This window comes from Staurois parvus, unplaced genomic scaffold, assembly GCF_062004578.1.
Source record: "Staurois parvus isolate SC_StPar_1 unplaced genomic scaffold, SC_StPar_1.0 ptg000013l, whole genome shotgun sequence".
Taxonomy (NCBI): Eukaryota; Metazoa; Chordata; class Amphibia; order Anura; family Ranidae; genus Staurois; species Staurois parvus.
In genome coordinates, this window is record NW_028317809.1 from 17409712 (window position 1) to 17422058 (window position 12347).

Sequence of the window (12347 nt, forward strand, 5' to 3'; positions counted from 1 at the left end):
TTAGGTAAGAAGCTCTTTTTAGGGACAGGGAGCAAGAGGAAGGATTTATGTACAACATAAATGATTTAAAAATGAATCTGAAAAAAAGAAAAATAGAACTTGTGCCTACAAACCGAAAGGTTACATTCCACAATTATCATGGGATTTTCTATGAAACCAGCACTGTGTGGAATAATTGTCATCTAAGATAACCTGTAGGATAGAAGTATGGGAGCTGACGCCTTTTGGTAGGTGAAGGACCATGTCATATTAAACCTTGAGTGGTGCTACCTCTAAAGAAGTTGCTTGATAATTTGGGCTATCTGTTCTGTGCCTCAACCTCAGCTCCTCTGACATACCTTGAGCGGAAGTTTACTGCAAGCATCTACATGAACATACAGTTGCAAGAAAAAGTATGTGAACCCCTTGGGATTACGTGATCAGCAGCTATGGAGCTGCCACATCACTTTCACTTTCCAGATGACTGCATTAGGCAAATTAGGTAGCCGCGAGGCCCCTGCAAGCGTGAGGCTTTGAACGACCGCCTAATTTGCCTGATTAGAGAGCTGCCTCTGCCAATACGTAGTAATTCTTTGATCAGGATAACAACCACACAACTTACACCTTTATATTTCTGTCCTTACAGATTCCTTTTATTGCCACTTTATGGATAAGTGAAGGCAAGCCACTTAAAGCTGAACTAACTTTTCCAAAAAGGTTTTTTTTGCCTTCCTCTGGATCAACTGTGGGTATAGGATTATAACTTTTTTTATTTAACCATTTCAATACGGGCACTTTTAATCCCTTCCTGCCCAAGCCATTTTTCAGGTTTCCGCGCTCTCACACTTTGAATGACAGTTGCACGGTCATACAACACTGTACCCAAACTAAAATTTTTGTAATTTTCTTCACACATCTAGAGATTTCTTTTGGTGGTATTTAATCACCGCTGGGGTTTTTATTTTTTGCTAAATTAACAAAAAAAGACTGAACATTTTGAAAAAAAAACACGTTTTTCTTTGTTTCTGTTATAAATGTTTGCAAATAAATAATTGTCCTTCATAAATTTAGGCCAAGATGTATTCTACTACATGTCTTTGGTGAAAATAATCCAAATTAGGATGTATTTTTCAGTTTGTAGGAAAGTTATAGAGTTCACAAACTATGGTATAGATCTGAATATTGATCAATCCTGAAGTACTGAGAGCCAATCTAATTTCTTGAGGTCCAAGTGCACCAGTGCAGTACAGCGTCATCATATAACTGGCATGGCGGTGATCAGGGACACTGACTGGTGACAGTATGAAAAAAATATATATATATTTTTTAATTTTTATATTATTTTTGATTTTTTATTACATTTTTTTAAAAAAATTTTTAAGATTTTTTTTTCATATTTCACTATGACCAAAGTAGTACAATGTTACCATAGAAACATTGTACTACTTTGGGGAAGTGATCAGTATTTTTTTTTTTTTTACACAATTTGCTTATAGCAAAGAATTACTTTGCTATAAGCAAGCATCTACCTGAATGACATCGATTCATTCAGGGTTTTTTTTTTTGTGCTTAGCTGTGATTTGGCCACAGCTAGTCACATGACATGTGCATGTGATCGCTGTGACCATTCACAGCTAGACACTAGTATACAATGGATGGCATGATGCCATCCATTGTATACAACTGTCATCTGACCTGCTGTGATTGGTCACAGCAGGTCACATGGTACCGGCAACGGGGCCGATACTCAGATCTGTCATCGGCCGTGTCTGAGGTACATGGCCGGTGACAGATCGCGCCACTGCGCGGCCCTGCAAGCGCGATAACTGCGCATGTGCGGGAGGACACCATATTGCGTCCACCCGGAAATCTGCAGCCTTTTCCGGGCCGCCAAACAGCTATTGGCCGGGCAGCTATTGGTTAATGGTTGAGCTGGATGGACTTTTGTCTTTTTTTCAGCCAGACTAACTATGTAACCATGTAAAAACAGTTAAAAGAGAAGTAGGGGTATTTTTTTTTTTGCCCAGGTATCCTTACCTAGGTGGATGAAGCATCAGTTTAATGCTGCATCTGTCTTCCACCGGCTCTAAGTGTGATAGCTCAGCGATCACATGACTGCTGATCACTTCTCACCACCGTTGTGAGCAGAGAGAGGTGATTATCAGTCACCGCTGTTTGCTCTGCCCACCGCGCGCTCACTGGAGTGCTCGGCTGTGGAGGGGGAGGGAACTGCTAGCTCTGGCTCTTAGCGGCTCACTGAAAGGCTGAGCCAGGTGCTGCTCCAGACTTTGGGGTGGATCCCGACTTTAAAGTCGGGTTCTTTCCCCAGCCTGGACTGGCTGAGTGCTGTCAGCCAACAGTGGGATTCAGCCTGCTGTCAGCTGAAAATGGGTCACAGGAGTGCAGAACAAACTGCGCTCATGTGATCCACAGAAGTACAGCCTAAAGAGCTTAGGCTGTACTCCTCCTTTAAATTCAAGGCATGGCGTGAATAATAGTTGTCACATTTGCTTTTGCCCTCAAACAAACTGTTAAGCCACCAAATGGCTGTTGTCATAACTGACATGGATAACTGTCTTGGATTCCTGGTCCTCCTTCTGGTCCTGATTCTCCAGGTAAGGCTGCTCTAGAAAGCAAACAGCAGTAGCACAGGTGGTGGGACGGGTGAGTACAGTATATTTTCCTTATGGGGGAGCCTTTATTTTCCACTTTATTGTAACACCCTCCAGGTTAGCCGTATAGGCTGTTTTTTTTGTAGGCAGAGACTGAGTAGCAGCCTGGGATGAGTCATCCTGTGATTGAGGCAGGAGTTCACCTGAGGACAGGCTAGGAGGCTCTATCAGGTCAGGGCTTCTGGAGCCCTCCCACCTCTCCAGAAACCTGGAAGCTTTCTGGAGGAGGGGTAGAGGCTCCGATCTGCATGTTGGAGGGATCCTAGCCAATCCCCTGGTGGGAGGCTGGGCATAGTGACCAGGGCAACCCTCAAATGTGGCAGAGCCTCGGGAACAGGGTCATTGTTGGGTGGATGATGGAGTGAGGAAGGCTTGTGTGGAGCCTGGGAGGTGGCCCCAGGGAGGGGGGCCTACCTACAGGCAGCTTGCTGGTAAAGAGGATCTCCACTGTACCACTGTCTCCTGGGGAGGACATCCTGAACAGCAGGGAAAGAGTCAGCCCAGTGAAAGGCCTGAAAGCAGCCACCAACCCACTAAGCTGACAGGAAAGGACAGTGTGAGTACTCTTACACCCCTTGGGCCGGATAAGAGGAGAGGGCAATCAGCTGAAAGACCCAACTAGCTTCTCATCTGGGACAGCTTGTGCTAGATTTGCAGCTTCTGGACCCCCTTGCCCAGATAAGAACCTCAGTGCAACTGAGTGAAGAGGAGTAATCATCTGAGGTCTGAGGTACACAAGGAAGAATCTTTGGAGCTCTTCAAGGAAAGAGACTGTTGCTATCCACATTTTTGTACATAGTTACTAAGGAGTTGTCAGGTTCTATAGTACCTCGTGCATCCCATATACCTCTGGACCCATCCAAGTTCCCAACCCCTTAATAAAATCACAAAACCAAACTCAAGGACTGTTTTTTGACTCCAGTATGCAAAGTGTGGATTAATGCATGTTGCCTGGCTGTGCGGAGCATAGGGAACCCATTCAAATCCAGTGGCCCCTAAGGGGGTAGTGCTACATTGTAATGTTGCCACAGGGTTTATTGAATAATCAAAGAGCGAAGACAAGAGTTCCTGCAGGACTTAGATTCTCATGTTCTCATCCTTTATTCTAACTGCACATGCCTGTCAGGTTTGTCAGAAGGCACTTCAAGCAAAACTAAGTTCTTGTTTACACTTGCGGTTGGGGAGGGGCAGTAAAAACACGCAGTTGAACCATGGAACTGTGTTTTTACCACCCTCAAAACTGATTTCCCTTAAAATGCAAAGGCAGCGGCCAGAGGTGTACACCTACTGTGGCCATGATGCTTTGTGGCAGGAGTTATACCACATGTAGAATTCATCCAAGTGAATAGGGCTGCATGCCAACTGAAGATTAAACAGTAGCTAAGATGGTAGCTTCCTTGGCTGTAAAGGATAGGAGGGTTTGGTTCCACTTAAAGGGCTCATTTACACTAGCAGTTGTGGGTGGTAAAGCCACACACCACGCTTTTACTGTCCCCCAAGCACTACCCCCTTTAGCTGCTGAGGGTGTACATATGCCGAGGCGGCAATGCTTTGCACGGTGGCCACAGCAAGAACTATACCCGCTGTCGCTTTCAGCGGGTGTAGCGCCCGCCTAATGCAGTCCATTCAAGTGCAACGCAATAGTGCATTGATAAAGGGGTTACAGCATTCTCCTCACCGAGCTTTAGTCTCCAAAAAGTGATCTGTGTTTGGATTACTCTTCAGTAGGTAGCTTCGTTGGTTATAAAGCATAGGAGGGTTTAGTTCCACTTAAGGGACTCATTTACACTAGCAGTTGTGAGTGTTAAAACCACACACCACGCTTTTACTGTTGCCCCCATTGCTACCCCCTTTAGCTGCTGAGGCAGCGACCGGGGATGCACTTATGCCATGGCGACAATGCTTTGCTTTGTGGCCACAGCAAGAACTATACCCCCTTGTCGCTTTCAGCAGGTGTAGTGCCCAACTAACGCAGTCCATTCTAGTGTGTCGCAATAGTGCACTGATAAAGGGGTTAAAGCATTTCCTCAGAGCTTTAGTCTCCAAAAAGTGATCTGTGTTTGGATTACTCTTCAGTAGGCAGCTTCCTTGGCTGTAAAGCATAGGAGGGCTTAGTTCCACTTAAGGGACTCATTTACACTAGCAATTGTGGGTGGTAAAACCACACACCACTCTTTTACTGTTCCCCCCCGTCACTACCCCCTTTAGCAGCTGAGGCAGCGACCGTGGATGCACATATGCCATGGCAACAATGCTTTGCTTTGTGGCCACAGCAAGAACTATCTGTGTTTGGATTACTCTTCAGTAAACAGTTTCCTTGGTCAGCAATGCTTTCTTTTATGGCTGCAGCAAGCACTATACCCCCTGTTGCTTTCAGCAAGTGTAGCGCCCGCCTAATGCAACCCATTCTAGTGTGGCGCGATAATGCACCAATAAAGGGGTTAAAGCATTCCCCCTCAAAAGTGATCTGCGTTTGGATTACTCTTCAGAGAACAAAGCTCTTGTTAACAAGCGCTAGATTTGTTGTATTTGAAAATTCTGTAGACAAAATAGTTAAACATCAAAATCAAAACTGGATTCTTAGTGATCACAACACCAAGTATATTTTTAGCAGTAAATTCACATACTTTTGATACATGTGAATAATTTTTTCTTTTGTGAGAAATGCACAACTGACTAGTCCTTAGTACTCAGCCCTTCTCCTGACATCAGGTAAAAGGTGAATGTGGTCGATGGACATGTCTTTTATTGCCATTTGCCATGTTGTATGCACTGACAGGGAGACCGTCTGTGTGACAGATCGCCCAGATTCATTGCGCTATAGGAATCAGGACTTCCCAGTCGGCGATCCGTAGCTGTCATTCGCATAGCTTCACCCTGGTAACTGGGAGGTCTGAGCTCCGCCCTCCACGGTCCCAGTGTAGGCGACCAGCGGCTGTTGCTAGGCAACTGTAAACACTCTCGGGACCTGGAAAACTCTGCTAGTTTCTCGCCGTTCGGTAAGTCTCTCCATTGCATAGAATGCTTAATAAAACATGTATGTGCCTATCATTTTTCTGTGATGTCAGTTCAGAGTGCAGGAGACAGTGCATTACAATTAAACTGTCCTATAACTGACTTCTGTAGAGTTAGAACTAGGGAAACATTTGATCATACACTACACAATCTGATTGTATAATCTCCTTTACATCCACCATCAACTATGGAGCACAAACACCTGCCTAATGTGATACAGATTGAATGGATTGTTTCGGTTCATCATCCCATGACAGTTTTGGTGAAACTAAAGGAAATTGTAAAGAGATTGTACAATCAGATTGTATAGTGTATGGCAGGCTTTTAAGTTAAAGAGTAACTCCACTTTTGTTGAGAAAAAAAAACATTCCTCTCTGGGCGATCTATGTATATTGCAGGGATTTTAACAAACTTTGTTGCAGATTCCTGCCTTTTGTTATTCTGAAGAAATAGCTGTTTGTGTGTCTGTGTCCATGTGCATAGTAACTCTGTATGGGAGTGATTTTATCATTATCAGCTGCTGCATGTGTAGTGTTCTAATGAGGAAAGTGGCAGGGTTTGCATCCCTGTAGACATGATTTCCACTTGGGAGTAATTTACCAAAAATGGCATTTTTGTTGCAGGGATGCCTGAAATCTGAATTGTATCTTAGTGCAGATTACTGGCAAAATCATACAAGCAGCAAATTATGTTTCTGGGAGGCATTCTGTAAACATTCTGTGTACAGATATCTTGAAAATTTAAGGGACTTAAATCGGAGTTCCACTCAAAAGTGGAAGCTGCGCTTGTTTGCCTCCTCCCCTCCTCCACTGCCATATTTGGCACCTTTTAGGAGGGATCGGGTACCTGGTTTTGACAGGTACCCGCTCCCACTTTCGGCTCAGTTCACCACGGCGAAGTGAACTGGAAATTTGGCCCCCTCTTTCCTCGTGCAGTCTCCTGGTAACCTTCACAGGTCCCAGAAGACTGCTAGACCAATCAAGATGCGCAGTGCAACTCGCACATGCGCAGTGGGCACCCAGCTGTAAAGCCGCAAGCTTTCGCAGCCTGGTGCCCACAGTAGAGATGCCGGTGCCATGGAGAGAGGAGGGAGAGAAGGGATGGTGCAGGTGAGTACATTGCTGGACCACTGGACAGGTAAGTATGTGTTTATTAAAATAAATAAATATATCGGTATACTACTAGGTGATAACACAAAATAATAAACCAAAATGTAACAAATAAAAACCCCCGACGCCAGAAAACACTTTCTCCTCCGAAATTCTAAAACAGTCCAACTTTTATTCAGCAACTCTGTGTATAAAAATAACCAGTGGTACAAATATTTTCTTAGTGAATATTCTTCTTCCACAAGTGCCAAAGAATCCTCTTCCTCCTCAGATGACAAGATCCGTGCGCTTTAGAGAAGGGGGGCTCTTCTCAATGTATAGATCATCCAGTTCTCAAATGGCATCATAACATGTAGCAAAGTACAATTAACATAGTGTAATAGGGCAATAATAGGGTTCTTTAATGATCAAATTGTGCTTACAGGAAAGACAAGGTGTCTCAGCATGTATAAGACTGTCAAACAGTGTAAAAAACCTTTTCCAAAATGGGCGCGCCGCAACTTCCAGTTTACGTCCGACGTCACGTTGTGACGTGTTTCGTCACTTCCGTCTTCATCTGAGCCTCAACCAAAACATATTTAACCTATAGTTATATAATGGATATGGGTGAAAATGCACACTTTCAGGTTTAATTTGAGGGTATGTACATCCAAATTGGAGGAAGGGTTTAGGAATTACAGCTCTTAAGAGTAGCCATCCCCCCTTTTTCAAGGGACCAAAAGTAATTGGACAATTGAATCAAAAGCTGTTTCATGGCCAGGTGTGGGCTACTCCTTCATTATTTCTTCATCAATTAAGCAGGTTAAAGGTCTGTAGTTGATTCTAAGTGTGGTATTTATATTTGGAATCTATTGCTGTGAACCTACATCATGCTTTCAAAGGGGCTGTCCATGCCAAGTGAAACAGGCCATTGTAAGGCTTCAAAAACAAATCCATCATTGAGATAGCAGCAACATTAGAAGTGGCCACATCAACAGTTTAGTACATTGTGAGGAAAGAAGAACACACTAGTGAGCTCAGCAATATAAAAAGGCATGGACATCCACAGAGGTCAACAGTGATGGATGATCGCAGGATCCTCTCTATGGTAAAGAAAAACCCATTCACAACATCCAGACAAGTGAAGGACACTCTCCAGGAGGTGGGAGTATCATTGCCAAAGTCTACAATCAAGAGAAGACTTCATGAGAGCAAATACAGAGGGTTCTCCTCAAGGTGCAAACCATTCATAAGCCTGAAGAATAGAAAAGCCAGATTAGACTTTGCCAAAAAACATCTAAAAAATCCAGACCAGTTCTGGAAAAGCATTCTTTGGACGAGTGTAACTAAGGTTAATGTGTACCAGAATGACAGGAAGAAAAAAGAGTGGAGAAGGCTTGGAACAGCTCATGATCCAAAGCACACAACGTCATCTGTAAAACATGATGGAGGCAGTATGATGGCATGGGCATGCATGGCTTCCAGTGGCACTGGGTCATTGGTGTTTATTGATGATGTGACAGAAGACAGAAGCAGCCGGATGAATTCTGCAGTGTTTAGAGATATACTGTCAGCACAGATTCAGCCAAATGCAGCAAAGTTAATTGGACGGTGCTTCACAGTACAGATGGACAATGATCCAAAACACACTGCAAACGCAACCCAGGAGCTTTTGAAGGAAAAGAAATGGAATATTCTGCAATGGCTGATTCAATCAGCTGATCTCAACCCAACTGAACATGCATTTCACTTGCTGAAGGCAGAAATAATTGAGTACTGTCCGTCATACTTTTTTTATTTGCACTAACATACAATTTTGAGGACAAACTTGCTGAAGGCAAAACTTAAGGCAGAAAGACCCACAAACAAAGAACAACTGAAGACAGCTGCAGTTAGAGCCTGGCATCAGAAAGGAGGAATCCCAGTCTTTGGTAATGTCCATGGCTTCCAGACTTCAGGCAGCCTTTGCCAGTAAAGGATTCTCAACAAAATATTTAAAACGAGCATTTTATTTATGATTATATTCATATGTCCAATTACATTTGAGCCCCTGAAAATGGAGGGACTGTGTATAAAAATGGTTGCAGTTCCTAAAATTTGTACTTGATATTTATGTTCAACCCCTTGAATTAAAGCTGAAAGTCTGCACTTCAAATTCATTTGGATTGTTTTGTTTTAATTTATTCTGGTGAAATACAGAGCCAAGAGTATGAAAATTGTGCCTGTGTGTCCAAATATATATGGACCTAACTGTATCAGTGGATAAAATAGTGCTCCAAGGGTGAATAAAAGCAAGCAAAGGGCCGCAGTTTAGAGACCACTGATCTATGGGATGTGTAGAGTGCAGAGAGCAGTGCACATGACTGTAACTAACATGCACTGCTCATTTCAAATAAATGTGAGTAGGAAAATGAGAGGTTCAGGAGCTCAAAGAAGGTATTACAAGGAGGCAGAAAAACACAGTAAGAAAGAAAAGGAGTAGATTACAGGGACAATAAGTAGTGGATGTGTATAGATTATTTTTTAGGAGAATAAGGATATTGTTTAGTGTCACTTTAACCCACCAGCAAGTCTTTGGAGTGTTGAAGAAAACCAGAGTACCTGAAAGAAACCCTTATAGGCAAAGGCAGAGCATGGAAACTTACTGCAGATAGCGTCCTGGTCAGAATTCGCACAAAGACTCCAGCGCTGCATGGCATAAATGATAACTGCTAAGAAACTGCGCCGTACATTAGCAATCATATCCTAGCAGGTGGCTACTGACACTAATATCAAGGGACATACCTGCTTTTATAGAAATCATTTTCATAATATTTACATACTGCTTAACTTATTGCCAACCAAATAGCATATATGTGGCAGCAGGGAGGGTGGGCCTTAACACCCACATGCCGTGCATTTGCATCCATGGTGGCTGAGGTGTCTGTGCTAAGAACATGCTCAGTGTGCACTCTCAGTCTCTAAGGTCAATTTACTAAAGGTTACCGCATACAATATGAAGGTGACGTGACAAATTTTTTTGGAAATATCGCATAAGATAATAAAAGAGTCAGTTCATCAAAGTAAAATATAGATTGCGAGGTAAATACCACCTAACATCACAAAAACAAAATTATTTGATGTATTTGGTAAATAACACGATTTTTAGTGAACTGACTACTTTTTAGATAAATACTGCATGAGTTATTTTAACTCAAAAATTTATCCAATATTTATCTGTTAGTAAATTGACCCCATTACACCTTTAATAATAATAAAAACTGACAAGGGTTCTAATCCTCCACTGTATCCATCCCACTGGATATCACGTGGTGAGATAAAATACCACATGGTTTCATGAGTAAACGACTTTGCATTGGGGTTATTCACTAAGAGTTAAATAGCGACTGAAGTAATACAGTAAAATAGCACATGCGGTAAACCTTTTGCAATTCACTAAGAATTTTGTGGTAAATAACTCTTCAGGGAAAATATTGTTTTTGCGCTAATTACCGCATTTTTTCATTTATTGCATGGTAGCTGGTTGTTAACCCCTGGATGCCGAGCGCATGCAAATATGCGGCCTCTGGTTGTCTGGGCCTTGACGCATATTTGCGTGCCATTAGAAAATACATATGTGCTGAGAGAGTGCGCCCTGCGCACTCCCAGCACATGTGTCCGTGACTCACGGAAAGGTCCTGACCTCCCCTTGCGATTGTGTTCTTTTCCGATCATGTGACCACCGTGATGGCGAATCACGGTGGTCACATAACCCTAAAACCTTGCTAGCCTCCGGCTTCTGAAACTCTTGAAGGGCCGGGAGGCAGCGGCACAAAGGGGTTAAGGAAGCCGGTTGCTGCATCCTTACCAACAGATGACTCATTAGCTGTCAGCGGTTTGCCCGATGACAGCTGAATGTAAACAAAACATGATGGCAAATAACAATTATGAAAAAAAACAGTGTGGGGGTCCCCCCCATCCAAACCAGGCCCTTTGGGTCTGGTATGGATTTTAAGGAAAACCCCACGTCAGTTTTTTTTAAAAAACGTCCCTTAGGTCTGGTATTGATTTGGGGGGAATCCCACGCCAACATTTTTTAATAAGTCGGCATGGGGGCCCGCAAACCCATACCATTTTTTAAAATAAATTTTAGTATAGGGTTCCCCTTAAAATCCATACCAGACCCAAAGGGCTTAGTATGGATTGGTAGGGACCCCCATTCTGCATCTGAAAAATACTGCACGTGATACCTTGGTGATATATATTGCTTCTTTTTTACTTTCTGTTCCATTTGTGAATTGGACTTAACAGCTTACCGCATTTATTTGCGATATTTACTGGCACATATTTTATTTTGCGTTAAATACTGAATAATCGTTATTTTTTTTTTGTGAATTGGACATTTTTTAACGCATGCAATAATTTATGCAAATGAGTCACATGACCATGCTATCACATGCGGTAATCTTTAGTGGATTGACCCCATTTTGATGAAATGACAGATTTTAAGATTAAAATAACTTTTTGTGAATCGAGCCCCATGTCACCACTGTGGTTGCCATTCACAGTGGTCACATGATCATGTGATTGGCAGGTCTGCCATGCTTCTTGGCTTTAAGACCCAGTTGAAGGTCTCCGGTGGAGGGTAGGGAGGGGTTAATGGAAATCTCAAAGATTTGTCAGAGCAGTGACATGTTTGTGGTCAAATTTACTGTAGAGTTTTCTCATTCTGTAAATGCATGGTGCAATTTCCTCTTTTATGAGACTGAACAATTCCGTGTAAATGTGAAAAAATAGAATTTTGCCACAACCAACATGTATAGCTGTAGGGTACAACCTGCTACCACCCTAAGCCTTGTTTGAAGCCTCACTGCAGTTTTTCTTACTTTTGGATTATTATTATTATTATTATTATTATACAGGATTTATATAGGGCCCTGCTCCTTGGAGCTTACAATCTAAGAGATAGTGTGGAGATGTGGTAAAATTTCTGTTTTGATTTTATTTCTGTCTGTGAACACATTGAGATTTTCCCTCACTTTCTGTCACTTGTGGAAGAGAAGGGAGGCCCAATTGCCAACAGGATAGAAAGTGAGACAGCAATAAAAAACAGACAGAGGCTCTAATCCTTCCTTGCGCTAGCCCAGGGGACTCCAAACTGCAGCCCGTGGGCCACATAGGCCCTCTACAAGATTTTATGCAGCTCACAGCTAGAGTTAGTTGCGTATCCACAGGGCTCATTCACACCTTGGTGCAGAGACCTCTGCATGCCACAACAAAATCAATTGCTCTCTATGTGCCCTGTTCACACTACAATACTAGTATCATGTGCAGATTTTTTCTGCGCAGGAATCTGTAAACATGTATAAAACTCATTGAAGCACGCATGAAAACTGATGTAAACTGATATCTCTGCAAGTGAAATCTGCTCATCAGTTTTCGTGCATGTATGGTGTGAACGAGGCCTCAAGGTTCGACAATTGAGGGTTCAGGCCAGCAGAGGCTGTCTATGGTCTCTTCTTCCCTTGCCAGTATCCTAGTAACCAGTGATGTGCTCACCTCAGCATTCAAAGGAGGATGGAACTTTGTGCCTCCAAACCTGTTCCACTTCTTG